This window comes from Leptinotarsa decemlineata, unplaced genomic scaffold, assembly GCF_025532065.1.
Source record: "Leptinotarsa decemlineata unplaced genomic scaffold, Ldec_3_MD MMD2_tig00000090_RagTag_RagTag, whole genome shotgun sequence".
Classification (NCBI taxonomy): domain Eukaryota; kingdom Metazoa; phylum Arthropoda; class Insecta; order Coleoptera; family Chrysomelidae; genus Leptinotarsa; species Leptinotarsa decemlineata.
In genome coordinates, this window is record NW_027412541.1 from 473447 (window position 1) to 495957 (window position 22511).

A 22511-nucleotide genomic window follows, 5' to 3' on the forward strand; every position below is an offset into this window, starting at 1 on the left:
AATTTTTCTTTGTTCAATATATGTATAGAGTTTGTGGTTGTATACTATATTTTTTGTTCGACTCAAAATGTTTTTCATTCATAGATATGATCCGCACAAAGAAGTGTTTTCAATATATTTTATGTGTTTAGTACTTGCAGAATATGTGTTTTAAATTCGTTGTTTTGAATGACAGTTGATTTTTTTAATTATAACTGTAACTCGATCATTTTTCACAATCACTCCATGAAACACATTACCCCCACTCTTGAATATTATTTTTCTCTGGTATATATTTGCATTGAAAATCAAATTTATTTCAGAACACTACATCAACGTGTGCAGTATCAGTTCAGTCATCTCAACAACTACATCCAAATTCAACTTAGCAACCTTTCCAGAACGACTTTCAAATTACAGCAGCTTCCAGAACCATCTCAACAGTGTCCACAGAACAAAATTCAATTCTCTGCAGCTTCCAAAACCGACTCATAACAGCTAGAATTTCATTTGTGAACAAAATATCGGTGAGTCATGTCAATAAATAAAATCCAAATGGTCGATTTTCCAAAAATCAAGTCGGTAATTGATAAGTACATTTTACACATCAAAGATAATTATTCGGATCATATTGTCAAACAAGCTATAGAATTTATTAACAAACATATAAAGAAATGCGTTTTAGCTATGAAAAAAATAAAATTTTCGGTTGGGGAAAAAAAGAAAATAATTACACAAATTGGGGAATTGAAACGCTTCAAAGTGATTATAAAAATGATGAATAATAAACGTATAGGCTCGGGTTTGAAACGACGAAGCACCAGGGTGAAGTGGCAAAATGTTAACAATGTTTTCAATAGTAGAGTAACAACGGGGGTAATCATCAATTTAACTCATAAAGATCCTAAAAAGTTTCTAGGCGATGCTTTTTAATTATTCAAAGGTGAGATTTTCAAAATTTTAAAACAAATGTCATGTCTCAAAGTTAATTTTACATTTTCAGGAGATTTTATTAAAAAGTCGAATGATGAGGAAATTGTTGATCGTAAATATTTCAGTAAACCAAATAAAGTTATCGATTCAGGTACGGACTTGGCTGCTTGGTACAATGAAAACGCTGTGGATGTTATATTGAATAAATTAGGCGAATTTGAAGAACAATTGTCGGGGTGGGCTTTGAGTAAAATTCTTTTGTTGGAAGTAGCAATTAACAAATATGTGATTGGTAACGGTTCTTCTTCCATTCCATTGCCACAAGAAATCACAAGGAAGAAGGCATGCATTAATGTACAAAACAATGACGAAATGTGCTTCTTTTGGAGTATTATTAGCGCCTTGTATCCTGTAGCAATACATTCTAATAGAGTGTCAAAATATCCACACTATTCTACGGTTCTGAATACTACAGGGCTAAATACTCCAATGGACTTACATCAAATTTCCAAATTTGAAAAACTTAATGATATTTCTGTTAATGTTTACACTTTGGAATTGAATCAAGCAAAGGAAAAATCATTTTTTCTAGTGGTACCTGCCAGAATCACGACAACAAAACGAGACAGACATGTTAATTTGTTATTAATTCAAGACAGATATTTTCCAAAATTGAACGATTATGAGGCTCCACCCATTAATGACGATGACGAGACTGAAATTAAATTCCATTATTGTTGGATCAAAGACATGTCCCGATTATTAAGTAGACAATTGTACAAAAATGGAAAGAAAAAAAATTTGTGATAGATGCCTAAATTATTTTTCAAGTCAGCAAAAATTAAATGATCATACTGTTTTGTGCGAAAAAGCAAAATATTGTAAAATTTCCTTTCCTACATACGGTTATGTGGAATTTCGAAATTATGTTTATAAACAAAAATGCCCGTTTATAATTTTTGCTGATTTCGAGTCACTATTGGAAAAATGTAACGAGAGCATATCTAACAAAACCACAAAATACCAAAAACATATACCTTTCAGTGCAGGCTACTACTTCAAGTGTTCCTATGACGACAGTCTCTCTTATTTTAAAAGCTATCGAGGTTGAAGACTGTATGAAATGGTTTACCGATGAGTTGTCTGATATTGCAAAATTTGTTGAATCTAAAATTAAGAATATTGAGCCGATGACAGTGCCCCCAAAGATGTTATCGTGTACGATCACGATCACTATACGGGGGCATTCCGCGGTTTTGCGCACCAAGCCCTCTGTAATGTCAAGTCTCGAAAATTATTCGTGGTACCCATTACTTTTCATAATCTTTCAGGATACGACAGTCACTTCATTATCAGAGATATCTCAAAAAAAGGCTGTGTGAGCATACTTTCCTCAAATAAAGAAGAATGCATTTCCTTTACACAGAAGGATGCTGAAACTAAAATTAAATTTCGATTTATAGATTCTTTTCGATTCATGGGAACATCGTTGGATGAATTAGTATCCACATTGGATCAAAATGATTTGGAAATTTAAAAAAAAGAATTTAGTCATTACAAAATGTTTGGGAATCATTCGGAATTACAAATTTGGGATCGTATGCGGACCAATATTTGGAAACAGATATTTTAATACTGGCAGACGTTTTTGAAAATTCTCGACAAAAAAGCATGGCAACTTATGGGTTGGATCTCGCATGGTATTATACTATACCTGGGTACACGTGGGATGCCATGTTGAAGTATACGAAGTGTAAATTACAAATTTTAAAAGACATTGGCATGATTATGTTTGTAGAACATAAGGGGCGGAATATCGGTTTGTTCAAATAGATATTCTGAAGCAAACAATAAATATATGGAAGCATACAATCCCGAAAAACCTCCAAAATATCTTTTATATTTAGACGTCAATAATTTATATGGGTGGGCAATGTCAGAATTTTTACCTTACGTCGGTTTTCAGTGGGTGGAAAATTCTGACAAAGATGTAACTGAAATTCCTGACAATGCTTCAGAAGGCTACATATTGGAAGTTGATTTGGAATACCCTGAGAGATTACATGATTCACATAAAGATTTTTCGTTTTATCCAGAGCATCAAGCACCACCAAATTCCAAACTAAAGAAATTAATGGGTACCCTGTATCATAAAGACAAATATATTATGCATTATCGCAACTTGGAACAAGCATTGAAAAACGGTTTGATTCTAACCGAAATTCATCGGGTTTTGAAATTCAAACAATCTGCATGGCTGCGTCCCTACATCGAGTTGAATACTCGTCTAAGGGCTGCAGCTACCAGTTCTTTTGGCAAAAATCTATATAAACTAATGGTAAATGCTATTTTTGGGAAAACGATGGAAAACATTCGATTACACAGGGTGGTCAAACTTGTGAATTCGTGGAATGGTCGTTATGGCGCCAACAATATAATTGCGAGCCCTCGATTTCAGAGTCGAACCGTTTTCGATACAGACTTGGAGGCTATTGAATTGAAAAAGACTGAACTTGTTTTCAATGAACCTCTGTACATCGGAATGGCAATTTTAGATATTTCAAAAACATGCATGTTTGATTTCCATTACGATTTCATGGTGCCCACTCTAGGTATAGAAAATTGCAAGTTAATGTATACAGATACAGATAGCTTCATCTACGAAATAAGGTGTGAAGTTGTCTATTCAGAACTCATCAAAATTTGATACTTCCGATTATTCGCCCGATAATAAGTTTCAAATTCCACTCGTGAATAAAAAAATTCCTGGGTTAATGAGAGATGAAGCAAATGGTAAAATCATCACGCACTTTGCAGGGTTACGTTCCAAAATGTACACCTACAAAGTGCAGGGTGGAAAAGTTATAAAAAAAATCAAAGGGAATTCGATATAATGTAGTCAAAAATAAAATTGATTTCAAATTATATCGATTGTCTCAGAAATTAAAAAAAAATATGTGAGCAGTTCACTATTCGATCATAAGCTCACAACGTTTTCAGTAGCAAGCAGGTGAAAATAGGCTAGAGTCCACACGACGATAAACGAAAATTAATCTCAAAATCATCCGACACTTTACCTTGGAGGAACTATAGCTTGAAATGAGGTTATCATTCGGATTTTATTTCTATTGATATGATTCATTGATAAATTTTGTCCTTGTTTGAATATGACTGATATGTGTGTGTTACTCTGAGAATTTTCAACAGCGGTAGGAGACAACCAACTTTTCCAGAATTGACTGCAAACAGAAATATGTTCGAGTATTTCAGTTTTTGTATTTATTATTGTACATGTACATGTTGATATAATTTGAATGAAATATTTCGAAATTTTGTATACTTATTTATTCTTGTACACACACGTTGATAAAATTTGAATACAATATATATATATATATATATATATATATATATATATATATATATATATATATATATATATATATATATATATATATATTGAGATTTTGGTGTTTTATTCCAGCAAATAACTTTTTAAAGCTGAAATTTTTTTTCAACTTATACATTAAATGAAACAAATGTTGCAACATTTTCTCATTTATTACATAAATCATACACTATTTTTTGTTTATAATAAAATAAATATTCACGTAAAGCATTAGCATACAGACTATCTAGAGCTGAGGCTTGACAAAAACCTGCTATGATTGGAATGATTTCTTCCAAAGTTAAATTAGTTTTATTCTCACGTAACCATGATTTTATTATATTGAAAACACCTCGATAATAATCACAAAAGTTCAAAACATCCAGCATAGCGATACGATCAGAGAGCACACCAAGGTGAGTATTCAGGATCTCGTTTACATCTCGTTGAAACAGCTCCATGTTCGTGGTGTCCTTGGAAATGGAAACTTGTTTGGTATTACTTTCGATGTACTGTGTGACGTAAATGTAATCCCCGCAACCTGTTGTAATTGGATCATATTCGTCTACATATCCATCGATTTGTGATTCAAAGAAATTTTCCTTCATTTATTGCAGGATGCCAATTAGGCTCGCCCATTCATAACTTGTTAAATTGATGGAACGAATGGAAAACTGCTACTTCAAAATTATGCATGGGCTGAAGTCTCTGCATGGACTTAGGCCACATCGAATTTCATAAGATGACATGGGAAATGCCATCAACAGCAATTGATGTTCGTTTCGAGCAGCCATTTCGTATTGCTCCAACGCTCTGTCTATTGCATTTAAAGTTCCATTGTAATCTTCACCATCACTGTCGAACATTACTTCAACTTCACTACCGTAACCACTATCGAGAGACATTTTCAAACTGAATATCCATCTGTGTTTGCATGCGCTCTTATAGCTTCAGATCACGTGGTCCGTTTCAGATATTGTGCGTTCGTTAAACACACAAATATTTCTTCACAAAAGGCCCACCCAATAAATTGTCAGTGTGCTTGTTTTCCATAAGATTCTATACAAAATCGACATTTTCGATCCAACTGTTGTGTTTGTTATCCGAACCCAGCCATTTTACGTACATTTTTTTATCTTTCTTCCTCAAGACTTTCTCAACGAGACATATATCAAGATTTGCAGTTTTTTGTAATTCTTCTCCATAAAAAGCACCCCTAATAGGTGCACCCTACATATCTTCTAGCATGAAGGTGGCGGGGTTGGTAATATTGACTTTGATAATTTTGAATAATTCCGTAGTCCAATTGGGTGTATAGCCTTTTTCAAAAATGTGTTTCGTCTTACTGATTCGTACAACATCACCGACTTTGAATTTTCTCGGTCCAGCTATTTTCAGATGGGTGTATGTTAATTGGAGAATTTGTTTTTCGTTAGTTTTGGTGATATTCGAAGGTTGTATGCCCGTCTTCGAGTATCGCGTATCATTGTAGTATTTTGTGATTTCAGGCAAGACATTCAACCATTTGTAGGTGCCATTCAGACTGAAATATTTGAAATTCTCTCTTCTAACGTTCTAATGATACGTTCAACCATAGAAGCCTCAGTGATGCTGTACGTATTGTAGTGATTTATTCCATATTTTTTCATCAAAGTTCAAAACTTATTGATGTAAAATTCTTTACCTTGATCGGTTTGTAAATTTTTTGGACAACGTTTCGTATGTGTCAAGATATCTGCAAACGTTTTCGTAATTTCCTCTCCCGTTTTTGATTTCAGTGGTCGAGTCCACACAAATTTCGAAAAACAATCTATGACGACTAGAATCAGTTTGAAATTTCGATTTTGGTGAGCGAACGATCTCATCTCAGCCAAGTCCATCTGCCATAAGTCATCTATACCTTTGATAACTGTACGGCGTCAAGGATAATTTTTTCCAAATGGTTTATGTAGTTTGTTGACAAGTTGAATCTTGTCTTTGGAAGTCATGACGACTGATGGTGAAGATGTGTGAACCCCGCTCTTTCATTATGGTTATGCTTGAACTTTATTTTGTATCTTTTTGATTTCCTTGATGGTAGATTGTACCTTCGAATTTATTTCGGTAATTTGTTTGGAGATATCACCTTGGAATTTGGTTAGTTTTCCATTTACTTGGATCATTTCTTTTTCGTGTTTCTTAGGTAGTTGATATATAAATGAAGCAAGCTCATTATCGGTTCCATCCACATACTTTTTTTAGCAACATCGTAATCAGTGGTGGGGCTCTTCACATGACACAATTTCACATCACCACAATGAATATTACCACCTGAGGTATAATGCAACAAACACCCTCCAGAGGACGTTGGCAATTTTTGCTTTCTGTTTCTGTTGCTACGTCCAAACTTATCGATAACCATTTTGAAAATGATAATGTATTGGGGAACGTAGTGTATCTTATAGAATTATTTTTGCCTCTTTGAGTTAATTCAAAATGGCAATGATTTCATTGTTGTGTGAAGTATTTCCTGCATCTCGAGAGGCTAGCAATAATTTGAGACGTTCGCATAGCTCGTTGGGATCGTCCCAATAAATGTATTCAATGGGTTTCGTATTGAATGTCATTGCAAGAGGTGACGTTTTGGGTAGACATGATGTCATCGCAGTAGTAGTAGTAAGAGGTGTTTTAGGTTGAAAAAACCCAGTACCAGTTTTACGACGATTTCCTGCTGTAGGAAACAACGGTTTGATTATGTTGGTGTACTTGTATCTCTGTGTGCCTTTTAGATGCCCAGCCGAATTCTTGTGAGCGCTCGATAAATTCAAAATCCTTTTGTATACATTCAAATCCTCAGTGTTATAATTTTCAGGCATGTCGAGAAATAACAGTCCATATATACCGGGTGTTCCTTTCCAGTGATAACCAGCCAATTTTATGTATCCGCTACGCTTGTCAAAATCGATTTCCTTCTGGCCTAGGAACCATTTTGAAGATACCCCATCATGTATGGGACCATATACTTTGTCGATTTCCTTGTCATTTCCCCAATGTTTTCCAATGTACGGTTGAGACATTATCGGATATTGATCGATATATTCCTCTGAAACTTGTTCATTTATGCCTGACGCAACATTGTCGTCTTTTTCGTTTTCTACATACCCGCTAAAGACGTTATCATCGTCATCCTCATCTGTACCTGCAACATGTACGAGGGATTGGAATGGAGTTTCAGACTCTTCCACTGTCTCTTGTTTGACTTCGGTTTTTGCTTCAGTTTTCAATGGGGTACTAGATGCCTGTGTTGCTGTTTCATTAGCTATTTTCCTCAATGAAATAGACAGAGGTTTGAAAAATCTTTGCAATTACTCATCTTTTTCGGATTTGCCCAATTTCAGAGCCAAATATTTTTTTCGAATGATGCGTGCAATTTCGTTGATTTTATTCTTTCGAATAAAATCAACTTCTTTGCTCAACGGTTTCATGATGGTGAATGATACTACATCACACACTGTGTATACTTATATATTTGTCGAATACTTGACGATAACGTCCACGATTCTTATCGAAATCTTTCATTATTACAACGGTTCCATATCGATGTTGCCAACATTCGGCACACATTCTCTTGAATTCATCGAAAGACATGTCGGGAGAGACGGGTTCATCGAATGCATGTTTCAAATTCATTTCATCCTGTTTGAAAAATACAATCATATTGCAATTGTCTCGTATCAATTTTTTGGGGATTTTTGAATATGTCTGACAAAGATAGGCGGCGTCAATGTTCTTATGCCTACATACAGAATAATATTCGAGAATTTTCTGTTGGCCATCGTATGCGACATCATTGAAAATGAATATGGAATTTGATTTGGCTTCGTGAGGGCTTATGATATCCTCATTTTCCCTGAACGGATAATATCCCAACCCCTTGACTTTACTGAAAATTTCTTGAACCACTTGATATTTAGGTTGATACAATGATTTTGAATATACGTAGAAATTTTCAAATTTGGCGCCATTCGGGTGGAATAGTAATGTTAAGATAGCGTTTGTCTGTCCACAACCACTCGGCCCACAAATGATTGCACGAAACGAATTGGGTAATAATATACCATGCTTCCCAACTACACTACTATTGTTGGCTTCATTCAAAAATTCTAAATTTTCAATAGGTAATGTCTTGTCTTGTTGAACGACTTTCATGATGTGATGCTGGACAATGAGTGCGCTACGGTTATGAATAAAAACATCACAGGCATCACCCAATCATTCTCAATGTTGACTTACTACGGTGCAGGTGTCGTCAATTCGATTATCAATAAGCTCCCGTTCGAATTACATCTACCTGGTTATCAGTTTTGCGGACCAGGCACCAAATTGAAAAAGAGATTGGACACCGGTGTAAATCCTTTGGAAGAATATTGTAAAGATAACGATATCGCGTACTCTCAAAGCGACTCATTAGAAGACCGTCATAAAGCAGATCAAGTGTTGGAAAATAGAGCTTGGGAACGCGTTAAATCGAAGGACGCTAGATTTGATGAAAAAACTGCAGCTTGGCTCGTAACTACAACAATTAAAGCGAAACGTGAGCTCGGCATGGGGTTGTCCTTTCGACGTAATATGCTTCAAAAAATTACCAAAAATAGGAACCACATCCTACCAATACTAAGAAATCTAGTGCTTCGGCTTTGCGAGCTGCTGAAATGGCATTGAGTCAAGCTGGAGGACGTAAAAACATACGGATGCCTAGGATAATACCATTCGAAGCACAATCTGGAGGAATCCTTCCCCTTATACCTATATTCGCTGCCCTTTCAGCTTTGGGTTCGTTGGCAGGTGGAGCAGGCGCTATCGCAAAAACCGTAATAGATGCTAAAAATGCTAAAAAGAAACTTGAAGAAGATCAACGTCACAATAAAGGTATGGAACATTAAGGTTCCGGTTTGTACCTACGCAAAACACCTCGAGGATTTGGTCTGTTCCAAAGAAACAAAAGCAACGCAAAGGGCAAGGTCTTTACTTGAAAAAGCAAAAAAACTTGATTTGAAAGGGTTATATTTTTAGGAGTGATTAATTTCTGGGAAAGAAAGTTTTTGGCTTTCTACTACTCCATCTGATACAAAAAAATGTATGAGAGAATCTTCCAAAGAAAGGAAGGAAGTAATCAATTTGAAAATAAGTAACTCTATACATGGATGTGTAGATCATGCAAAGAAGTAACTTTCAGACACAAACTGAAAGAAAGTCCTCCAGGAACAGCTACTTTCATATAAACATTGAATTACACGGAAGAAAAAAAAATTCTTTCGAAACAAATACTTCTATATGAACACTGAATTATACAGAAGATACTTTTCTCTATTCAGTTTGTATATCGAACATTTGTTGAGGAATAAGAATCAAATATCATTCAGATGATATCTACTTTGAATGAATGGTAATAAATTGTACTCACATGGAACACTGTCACCCTAACTGGTATACACCGTGTTTCGCCTTGAGACACTTGTCCTAAGGCTCTTCAGTACCAAATTGGATAACATTATAGAAAATACACACACTTCATTCATGAATTACGATTTTGAATGTAACGGAATAAGCTTGATCTGCTTATGTCATCGATGACATCGTAATGACATTCATTCATAAAATCAAATAGGTGAAATAGGTAATCTCAAACCTCCAATGGAATTGGTCAGATATTTTGGAGGGGGTATAACGATTACATATAACAATGATCAGTATCAAAACTTCGACCAGAGTAATTGCGGACATCTGTGCCTACAGTTTCTGCTCCATAATGTCTGCAAAAATGGTTGGAGATAAATCTTTGCGAGATTTAACCGATGCTGAATTGAAAACTTTATCGATCGACTATTTGATTGAGAATGCTAAACCTTGGGAATTATTGGATGTTTGGCATAGATTACCAAAGGACTACCAACATCGATTCGCTTTGCAGATTTGTTTACCATGTTTCATCCATTACCGACATGAGGTACCACCACCTACATCAGCTGCGTCATCGCTACAAAAAGCAATGTATTATGGTCCTGTGAGTTCGCAAATAGAATGTTATTATTGTAGAAATAGATGATTTTTATGTAAAATGTTGTTGTTTCAATCATTATTTGAGGAGATGTCATACTGACATTATATCAGTCATATGTATGATATTAACGCTAACGAGTCGTTCTTCGACGCTCTCCATCGATTTCAATCCACCCATTCGATTAGATTCTGATTCTGAATATACTTTAGCTTTGCTCAGTTTCCATTCGTACAACAGTATACCCAACATTGAAGAAGGTACGAAATTCTACTACTATGAAAACGCTGACAAAACTAAACAGAAAAGCATCGATATACCTGTTGGATCTTACGAAATTGGTGTTATTGAAGAATTAATAAACAAATACATCACGCCTAAAACGTTCAAGGAAAACCCTGAGGATTTTTTCTATCTGAAACCGAATAATAATACGCTGAAAAGTGAAATATTCTGTCTGAAGCACTAGATTGATTTCCGACCTGCAAATAGCTTGGCTCACATACTGGGCTTTTCATCTACTCTTCTCAAACCACTTACATCACGAATCCGATCTACCTGTGGATATCATTAAAGTACGCACCATACACATAGATAGCAACATTACGTTTGGAGCCTTCTACAACGACACACCGACTCATACGATATACGAATTTGCTGTTGGTGTTGATCCGGGGTATGCAATTGACGAAACACCTAATCACCCCATTTACCTACCTATTGCACATAGAGACGAAATAAACAATATTACGCTGCAAGTGCTCGACCAACATTCTAGGCTCATTGATTTCCGAAACGAAGAAATAATAATTCGTTTGGAATTGAAGCGGAAGTATGGTGCTGACTATCTATAAAAATAATACACCTCCATACCCCAAGTCAGTCTTCACCAAGACCTTCACTAGTCGACAACTATTGACAACGGAAAATAAATTGTTTCTGGAATCTCTTGGTTATCATGTTGTCCAATCAAGTGTTCAACATTTTCCGAAAACCGCAAATCGATGAGTCCATACAGAAGATAGAATGGCGGACCTACTATCCATATGTCAAATCTTTTCGCAACAACGATGTTATTGAAATTAACATCTATCAATCTGATGCCTACGATGCTTTGTACGATAGTCTGCTGTTCATTAGTGGAAAAGTTGAGAAGACTAAAGGGGACGGTAAGGTGTCATTCGTAAACAATGCTGGTGCTTTCATGTTTCAATCTGCTAGTTATGAGCAAAGTGGTAAGGAATTGGAAGCTGTTCGTGAACTTGGAATTGTTAGTACTGTTAGAGGCTTTCTCATCTACACCGACGAAGATATCAAACACTTGGCCACCTCCGGTTGGACTTTTCCCAACAATACAGGCGTCATCAACACAACTCATCTAACATTCAACATGCTCATACCCATCAAGCATTTTTTGAATATCTTCAACGATTATCAGTGTGTTTCCTACGGTAAACATACCATTCGATTAGTACGAGCTAGAGATGATAGCAACTATTTCAAAATAGAAGAGACTCCTGCTGCACTAACACCGAAAATGGAAGTTATATTGGAAATTGAAAATATCGAACTGAAAGGTAAACGACTCTTTCCGCATGATCGAATTAAATTGCAACTTTTGAAAGCTATCCAAGCAGACACTCCTATTCTCATACCGTTCAGAAAATGGGAACTTCATATGCTGCCAGCTCTCACACAAGGTGCAAAAAATGAAATATGGGCCGTCAAGACGTTCCTCGAAAGCCCTCGCTATGTAATTGTATGTTTCCAAAAAAATCGTGACTACACTAAAGTCAACAATGATCCAACAATATTCAATCATTTGAATATTACCAATATAACGCTCACTCTTAACGGTGAGAATTACCCCAAGGAAAATATGCATTTGAATTTTGCAAAGGGGAATTTTTCGCAAGCTTATTTCAACTACTCACAATTTGGTCTCAGCTACAAAATGACCAATCAACATAATCCTCTTCTCACTTCCACCGTCTTCACGGACAAAGCTCTCTTTGTCATCGATTGTTCCAGAAGGGATGAGAGCATCAAAAGTTCCAGTGTTGATGTAAAACTTGAAATCGAAGCATCCGAGGGATTTCCTCAAAATACTAGAGCCTATTGCATAATTGTGCACGACACTGTCATAGAACACCTCCCACTCAGCGAAATTTTTAAAAAATGGAACTGAACATGTGATTTTGCTTCAGTATCAATCGAAGAGTCAACATGAGAATAGCTGTTGTAGATATTCAAGGCTTCACCGTCGAGCAAAAATTCCATCCTAAAGAAATAGCCATTAGGATTGGAATTCAGTGTAGTAACTTTTTACTGCTGCCAAACACACCATTTTCCAGTTTGAGTAAAGAAGATCGTCGTACCGCCTGTTACTTGGAGCGAAACATTCACGGATTGAGGTATTCCTCTGGCTTTGTGGAATATAATCAATTGGATGTCATTCTCATGGAGAATCTACAAGGTGTCGATGTCATTTATGTGCGAGGACATCAAAAATATGACTTTCTAACTGAAAAATTTCACGAGTTGAATATACCGACACGCGTTGTCAATTTGGAGGGCTATGACAATACAACATGGATGGTTCCCACATTCGACAACAACGAAGGTGCCTCACCCTGTATGCATCACATTCGCAAGCGAACCAACTACAATTGCAGTCTCCGAAACGTAGATATTTTATACAAATGGCTTTGTGATATATTACCAAATCATTTCTTCTTTTTTATCTAACCTCACCGCCTTATGATACCCTCAACAAAAAAATAGAAAACGTATGCAAAACGTTCGAAAGCGCTCGAAAAACGATCGAAACCGCACGAAAAACGACCGTAAACGCACGAAAAACGATCGTAAACGCACGTAAAACGGTCGTAAACGCACTAAAAACGATCGAAAACGCACGGAAAACCACGTATTTTGAAATGTCATTGTCGAATACTTCGCTCTCCCATTACCCTCACGTTGAGTCCACAACGCTTAACCTCTCGACACTTTTGGATCTCCTCTTTCTCCTGATGATGCTAACTTGGTTAACAAAGATACGAGACGTAGTGCCCTTTTGGCATGTTGGAATGCTAGACTTCTGTTGAACCGACATGTTTTTTCTTAAATATATATTTTGACGCACCCTGTACACTTCGACGTCATGTTTGTTTTCAATGATGTATTTTGAGACACCCCGTATACAATGACGGATCGCAGGTTAAGTTGTCATATTTTTTCTTAAATCTGATTCATTATTATTATAAAATATATCATTTTCGCGCTTCCAATTTTCGTCGAGTAGTTCACGCTTAATTTTCAAATTGGCAACGCTAGATTGCCCCATAAACAATGATTTATTGAACAACTGGCAACACCTGCTTGCACTAGCAACCGGTAAATCTCGATATCATCTCTCTTTGCATCGATTACGTCACACGCGTCTCTCGCTCTTACACACACATACACATCTTTACATGAAATATTAATTATTTCCCAAATCTAAGTATATTTTCCTATTTTCAACAAGATAATAACGATTACATTCTACGGAAATAAAAAAAAAATGCTGTCAAGTATAATGAATGAGTCAATTTCGGTCCCGACAAAACTAACGCTATAAATACCCAACATTTGCAGTTAACTTCAATATCTAACGTTGGTGTAGAGGCTAAGGACAATGTCTACCACGCGGAAGATCCAGGTTCGAATCTCATAACTATAAACTTTTTTTAATTAAAATCACGTGACTGGAACGTGACAAGGGGGCCGAGGGGTGAGGCAGAGTCGCAAGAGGGCCAGAGCGGTGATGTGGAGTACTAGGGAGGCAGATAGGTTAGGTGGAGCACCAAGGGGGCCGAGGGGCGGAGTTCCACGCTTAAATCGCTACGATACTCGTTCCATCCTGCGTCGATTTCGATGACGTTTCCCCCACTCCCAAGTGGTCCAGGAACAAGTTTGTTCATCTACTTGTTTTCCCTGAAATCACAAAATCCTGTAATGATACGCGGCACTCGAAGACGGCCGCGAAACCTTCGGAAGTTAACAAAAACAACAAAAACAAATTCCTCAATTCAACATACTCCCACCTGAAAATAGCTGGACCCAGAAAATTCAAATTCGGTGATGTTGAGCGAATCAGTAAGGCGAAACACATTTTCGAAATAGGCTACACACCCAATTGGACTATGGAATTATTCAAAATTATCAAAGTCAACATTACTGGTGTACCTATTAGAGGTGCTTTCTATGGTTGGTTGGATTTTCAAAAAACTGCAAATCCTGATATGTATCTCGTGGAAAAAGTGCTGACAAAAAAAAGCAGAAGAATGTATGTGAAATGGCTCGGTTTAGATAGCAAGCATAACAGTTGGAAAGTAAAAACAGATATTTTGTAACTACTTTTTTGATGTGCGCGTATGAATTCAATTCTGGAAAGCAGGTACATTTTGATGTTGAAGAGTGGTGGGGGCTATGTATGAATTGAATGTATATTGAAACAAGTTTGTACTTTTTCAACATCAGTGAGCAGTGTGAAGTCCGTCATTATCATTATCGTCTCACACACACACACATACATCAACATGACTCTTGAAGATAGTGGTTATTTTAGTGATGATACCAATATGTCTGATTACAACAAAAAATTAGATAGAATTTCGATGAAATATAAAGTGTCTGCCAAAAATGAATGTCATATACTGCTACAAACTGTGTTTCCACTTGAAGGTTATGAAATAGTGGTAGGATTATCAGCTAGAACATTCAGTACGACAATTGTTGCGAAGCAACCTTTCAAACCGAAGAAAATATCGTTCAGCATATTCGAATGTGCTACTTTAATCGACCTACTCGTACAGAAGAAGACTGACTTTTTCGAAGAAGACCTTTCAACATTTCCAGATGAGTATGATCCCACGATACTCCCTTGTGGTGATTATTGTTAAGTCATCCAATTTGTATATAATGATACGAAGTGCTCAGCGAATGCGAAACACGGTATTGAGTTCCTGTTTTCCGAAGAGGAAATATACCAAGTAATACAAGCTGATGAGAATTTGATATCACATCGAATTGCCTTATTGGAAAGCATTAACTTTTTTTTTGATTATTATAGTATAATAGATAGTATTGAAAGATTTTCCAAAGATAAACCAGTTTTTAATTCTTTAAAGTTAGAATTATTAGAAAGATATTGTGAAATATCAAATACTTCATTTTGTAATGCTTTCAAAGAATATATTCTTTATTATAAAGTAAAATTCATAAATGGTTTATGCGAATAAAAAAAAAATTGAAAAATTGTGTTTTATTACTACTTTTTTCACATGCATTTCATTGTCGACGGAACGTCAACGCAATGCACATCAATGGAACGTCACCATTTTATTGATGTACGTTGCGTTGATATTCCGTTGACAACGGAACACACCTGAAGCGTAAACGGAGCGTCAACGTTTCATGGATGTGCGTTGCGTTGACGTTGCATTAAAGTTTCGTTGTCAACAAAACGTCGAAGCAACGCACATCAATGAAACGTTACCGTTTTATTGATGTACGTTGCGTTGATGTTTCCTTGACAACGGAACGCACATGGAGCATCGACGGAGCGTCTACGTTTTAATTGATGTGCGTTGCATTAACATTCCGATGACAACGAAACATCGAACGCAACGCATATCGAGGAAACATCATCGTTATATTTGATATGCGTTACGTTGACACTCCATAGTTCTGCGTTTAGTCGATTTTATGTCTACAACTTGACGAGAAACATCATCATAAACGCTTTATCTATGAAGCAAAAAAACAAAAAATGTTCCTGAAAAAGAAAAAAAAAACATAACTTTTTCAACGTAATTTTTATTTTATCATTTTTCGGTAATCAAAGTTTTAGTCGTACAATGCACTACTTTGTAGTGTTTAAAAAACATTCTAATGACAGGAATATTTGTTTTTCTATTATATTATATATTATATATATATATATATATATATATATATATATATATATATATATATATATATATATATATATATATATATATATATATATATATCGTAGGACTCCCATACAACTGAGACAGATCTGAAACTAGATGCGACCCAACGGGTGCTCAAAACTCTTCCAATTTTTAAAATTTCTGCCTATAATAGATTCGCACAGTTCCGCAGTTCCCTACTGATCTTTGGTGAGGCGTGATAGACAACATAGAGTTTATCAATGAAGGATTCGAATCTGCTTACTCCTGAAACAGATTTAATAACGTCTGAAACTGACAGCTCATGTCTGTGGTTTGCACAGTGCCAGACAATAATAGAAGGGAATTTTCGACAAAATAATGCCCCAATTCCTTTGTGTTTTCCGAGCATGGTAGCAGCACCATCACAAGTTAAGCTTGTCAAGTCATCGCTTAAAAACTGCTCAGATAACCCATTTGAATGAAGGCAGTTCATTAAAGAGTCAAATACTTGTTCAGCGGTAACGCCATCAAGTTCTACCAGATCCAGAAATACGTTAGTAGAGCCACACATACCAGTTTTTTTCAAAGAACACCGGACGTATACAATCAAACTTTACTTATTACTTAAGGAAGTGGATTCATCAATTATCAGACCAATTTTTGTCTCATTCTCAATAATTTCACTTACAAATTTTTTCTTCATTTCCTTACTGATGTGCAAAGAAATGTTAGCACAAGCTTTGTCAGAATGTAAAATGCGACCCATGTTAATCCCGTTAAGTTCTTGCAAATCTATTTCTGTTTCAAAATCATTAAAGGATTGATTTTCTTTAACAACCTTATTTTTTCAGTCACTTCTTTTTCCTGGGAACGCTGTTTCAAGATATTTTTCTCCAATGCTCCGTCTTTAGCTTCGGATAAAATTTTATCTGCTGCTTTATGGCCAGCACTCTCTTTGTGGTCATGATTTTTTTTCCTTAATGAAGTTTGTTTTTTCTCTTTTGTGTCTCCATAACTGTCTATCTCACCATTTGCCCATTCTTTTGAAATTTTCATGCCTGTTTTTTTCTTTACAGATAAGATCCCAACTTCCTTACAAGTCCTACATCCTAACATTCCATTTTTAATAAACAGTCAGTCATACCTTTGCAAAATTCTGTTTTTTGCGAGTTATTCCAACAATCTGGCAAGTCATTGTTGCATTGTTGCGAGTCTATATGCCACTGACGGAGGGGAGGACGCATGTGGAGGAGGAAAGATTAGGAGGCTTCTGGCGCATTTTAAAAACTGTAGGCACTTCGAGATAGCTTCGTGATACATTTGAATTTGAATGTTTTATTATTGATTGCGAGGTAAACTATAGTAAATCATATATTTTAAGAATTTGATGTTCATAATGAATTTGGTAATTAACTCACCAACCAAAAATTTAGTTTTGGTTTCTGTGGCTTTTTGGTACAGATTATTATTTTATTATTATTATTTTTTGAAGGATAGGGGTCCCGGAACGCCGTTCCGCCGCGTTCCGTCTCAAATCGAGCCCTGTATATATATATATATATATATATATATATATATATATATATATATATATATATATATATATATATATATATATATATATATATATATATATATATATATATATATATATATATATATATATATATATATATATATATATATATATATTTATATATACCGGTTGTCCCACATTTTATGTGACAGGCAATATCTGGTTTGTTGAAGGAGATACACAAAAATGTTTCATACAAAAGTTGAGCTATATTTTGATATAATTTTTAAATATACAGGGTGTTTGGTGTAGGTGCTACAGACCAAAATTACATTTTTTAAAATAGAACGCCCTGTATGTCATTAAATATTCAGATGCTACGTTAAATTCTGATATCATTTCATGTTTGGTTTTTGAAATTCGGTTACGGCATTGTTGAGTTATTGCACTTTTCATAAGAATGGTAGGTACCTAAAAATAAGTCATAAAAATTGTTCGAAGTGATGCAAATTAGATATTATACAGGCTTCGAAACGTCGAATCACTTCTCTCGTACAAGTCGCTCTTATAATATCAGGCGTAATATCACTGCTAGTCGAATTTCCATTTTCAGATCATCCACATTCAAAGGGGGAGTAGTGAAAACAATATCTTTTAAATAACCCCATAGGAACAAATCAAGCGGTGATAAATCTGGGGAACGAGCCGGCCACCGAATTGGACCCTTATTACCAATCCATCTATTTGGGTACGTTCTATCCAGATATTCAGTAACAACCTGTGAATTGTGAGGAGGAGCACCATCTTGTTGCCACCAAATTCCTTGTCGTTTTGCTATGGGAATATCTTCCATCAACTGGATCAAATCATTTTCTAGAAAATGTAAATATCGCAATCCATTGAGATTTTCATATATATATATATATATATATATATATATATATATATATATATATATATATATATATATATATATATATATATATATATATATATATATATATATATATATATATATATATATTTATATATATATACCGGGTGTCCCACATTTTATGTGACAGGCAATATCTGGTTTGTTGGAGGAGATACACAAAAATATTTCATACAAAAGTTGAGCTATATTTTGATATAATTTTTAAATATACAGGGTGTTTGGTGTAGGTGCTACAGACCAAAATTACATTTTTTAAAATAGAACGCCCTGTATGTCATTAAATATTCAGATGCTACGTTAAATTCTGATATCATTTCATGTTTGGTTTTTGAAATTCGGTTACGGCGTTGTTGAGTTATTGCACTTTTCCTTAAATATAAAGTTTCAAAAAAACTTATTTACTCGTACACGAATCCAGTCTATATCTTTTATTAAATTGAACTAGACTACTACTGAATACAAACCATTATTCTCACCTCTACGATACGATATCGATATCAGTTGAATATAATATTGAAATTCTTGAGAATGTGACTAACTTGAGGGCGAATTGCTTTATATTGCACAATTTCATCAAGTAGCTTATGCTTGTTGATGCCATAGTAACAAATGTTGATTTGTATCTACTTGTCAGTTAGATTCAGTGATTCTTTGCAAAACAGTAACTGTGTTCTTTGTGCGAAAACTCCAGTATGCCTTTCGCGTTTAGTCCAAGTGATTGCATTGATGTGTTAATAATTTTTGGGGAATGTCAGAAAAACTGCCGTCAAGCAAGAACGTTTTCCAGACAGACCCATTCCGTCACGAATGACTTTTTCGAGAGTTGTAGAAAACTTGCGAACTGGGTCATTTCCTTCTACTATAAAGCATCATCATCATACGAGATCTGTTAGAACTGAAGATTTAGAGATCAATGTGTTGGCTTATATTATTATTCATCCACATGTTTCTATCCGTACTCTTGCAGAAGAAGTCGGTGTGAGTAAATCTAATGTACAGAGAATTCTGAAAGAAAATAAATACCACCCATTCAAAATTCAGTTGGTACAAGGTTTGAAACCCACGGACTTTGAACGACGACTTGAATTCATTGTTTGTATTCAGGTAATATTACATGAAAGTCCTAACATATTCAGTCAAATTTTGTGGAGCGATGAATCGCGATTCCACAATAATGGAGTTGTGAATCGACATAACAGTCACTATTGGTCTCAAGAAAATCCCCACTGGGTCCGCGAAAGTAATTTTCAAACTACTTGGGGTATTAATGTATGGTGTGGATTGTTCAATGGCCGCATCATAGGACCTTACTTTTTCAATGAAAATCTCAATGGATTGCGATATTTACATTTTCTAGAAAATGATTTGATCCAGTTGATGGGAGATATTCTCATAGCAGAACGACAAGGAATTTGGTGGCAACAAGATGGTGCTCCTCCTCACAATTCACAGGTTGTTACTGAATATCTGGATAGAACGTACCCAAATAGATGGATTGGTAATAAGGGTCCAATTCGGTGGCCGGCTCGTTCCCCAGATTTATCACCGCTTGATTTGTTCCTATGGGGTTATTTGAAAGATATTGTTTTCACTACTCCCCCTTTGAATGTGGATGATCTGAAAATGGAAATTCGACTAGCGTGCAGTGATATTACGCCTGATATTATAAGAGCGACTTGTACGAGAGAAGTGATTCGACGTTTCGAAGCCTGTATAATATCTAATGGGCATCACTTTGAACAATTTTTATGACTTATTTCTAGGTACCTACCATTCTTATGAAATGATTTATCAAGTTATATTATTTACATTGTTATTAATTAAAGATTTGTTTTCGAATACACCTCTTTCAATTTCGCAATTGTTTCATATTCAAAATGATTCCTGACTGAATTCCACAACTCAAAATTGAAACCATTACTTCGAACACCCAAAATTTTGACTAATTTTCATGTGATCTGATGCAGAGAGAATAATTGTATGAGATATTTTTTAAAATAATAGTCGTTCTCAAGACTTTACATTTTAAGCAATAACTCAACAACGCCGTAACCGAATTTCAAAAACCAAACATGAAATGATATCAGAATTTAACGTAGCATCTGAATATTTAATGATATACAGGGCGTTCTATTTTAAAAAATGGAATTTTGGTCTGTAGCACCTACACCAAACACCCTGTATATTTAAAAATTCTATCAAAATATAGCTCTCATGAACTCCTAAAACTTTTGTATGAAACATTTTTGTGTATCTCCTTCAACAAATCAGATATTGCCTGTCACATAAAATGTGGGACACCCGGTATATATATATATATATATATATATATATATATATATATATATATATATATATATATATATATATATATATATATATATATATATATATATATATATATATATATATATATATATATATATATATATATATATATATATATAATCTTAGCGACTGGAGAAATGTATAGCAAAATGGATTAACGGGGTCTCTCAGTCAAAAAATCAAAAATCAAATCTCTGTTCTACTTTGCCAAGCTTTCGCTTCTAATGGGAAGCTTCTTCAGGGCCTATAATTCTTTGAGTTGTTGGTTTTTTTGCCATCAAAAAACATTACAATTCATACTTACTTTAAAAATGAGTTAAAAACAATGAATTGAACATATAAACAGGTTGAATATGTATAAGATTTTTTGGTTTTGACAAATGTCATACCTTCACATGAATGTCATCTTCCAATGGGTATGATGATTTCATAATCTTTGACTTTGAGAAAGAGTTATTGATTGATACAATTTTCATTATTATCATGTTTTCGATGTAGTTCCAGTAAGTGACTGTATATATTGCTGAGATTATCAATGTCAGTTCTCTTATTCATACAAACTGAAGACTTATTAATTTCAACCATTTCAAGAAAAAGGCGTTTAGAAATATTTTTTTCTGTATGTAAAACTTTGATATTAGAGTAATTTGGTTTATGTCCTGTTTCTATAGAATGTTGTGCTAATACGCATGATTTTTTATTAAGCTTTATATCACTTTTATGTAAAGATATTCTATCATTAAGAGTTCTAGATGTTGTTCCAATATAATCCAAGTTACAGTTGTTACAAGGAATGTTATAAATCTCATTTGACTTTTTGATGGTATCAGTTTCATCTTTCAATTTAGTATTCAAATTCATTATAGTTTTAATATTTGTTAGTAAATAGGCTGCAAGAGTTCTAAAAGTTTTCTTATGAAGATTAACATGGGAAAACGGCTAAGGTCCATTCTGGCGTTTTTGGTTCCTTTCAAGGTCACGCGTACGGCAGAGTCCAATCAGAGCGCTCCAAATTGTCATGTGACCCAGATGTATCGTCGCGAGTACACCACACTGGCGCCACCTATGAGTCACTAGCTGAACTATCTATTGGTTGAAGAAGGACGCTGTAAACACTAATCCCAGCGCCACCTATGAGTCACTAGCTGAACTATTTATTGGAAGATGAACAACGTATATTCTGGCCCACTTGGGAGTGGGGGAAACGTGTGACGTCATCGACGCAGGATGGAACGAGTATAGTAGCGATTTAAACGTGGAACTCCGCCCCTCGGCCCCCTTGGTACTTCACCTAACCTATCGGCCCCCTTGGTACTCCACCTAACCTATCAGCTCCCTCGGCCCCCTTCAGTCACGTGATTTTGATTAAAAAAAGTTTATAGTTATGAGATTCGAACCTGGGTCGTCCGCGCCGTAGACATTGTCCTTAG

The 22511-nt window shown here is 35.2% G+C and overlaps 1 protein-coding gene and 1 long non-coding RNA gene across 4 annotated transcripts in view; one reads left to right on the plus strand and one right to left on the minus strand.

Moving 5' to 3' along the window:
* Window positions 1-22511, minus strand: part of LOC111514355 (uncharacterized) — a 114066-nt gene that overhangs the window by 38138 nt on the left and 53417 nt on the right. Inside the window, exon 4 of one of the 2 annotated variants that reach the window (XR_012464777.1) lies at window positions 16388-16585. The exons of the other annotated variant lie outside the window; for it this stretch is intronic. The gene's annotated coding sequence lies outside the window, so the exon portion shown is untranslated. Of the gene's footprint in view, window positions 1-16387; window positions 16586-22511 lie in introns of those variants that run through there. 2 annotated transcript variants of the gene reach the window in all.
* Window positions 1-22511, plus strand: part of LOC141481165 (uncharacterized) — a 179316-nt gene that overhangs the window by 1720 nt on the left and 155085 nt on the right. The window contains exon 3 of one of the 2 annotated variants that reach the window (XR_012464780.1): window positions 303-1678. This is a non-coding gene — a long non-coding RNA (uncharacterized lncRNA). Of the gene's footprint in view, window positions 1-302; window positions 4203-22511 lie in introns of those variants that run through there. The other variant, XR_012464779.1, reaches the window with a different exon arrangement.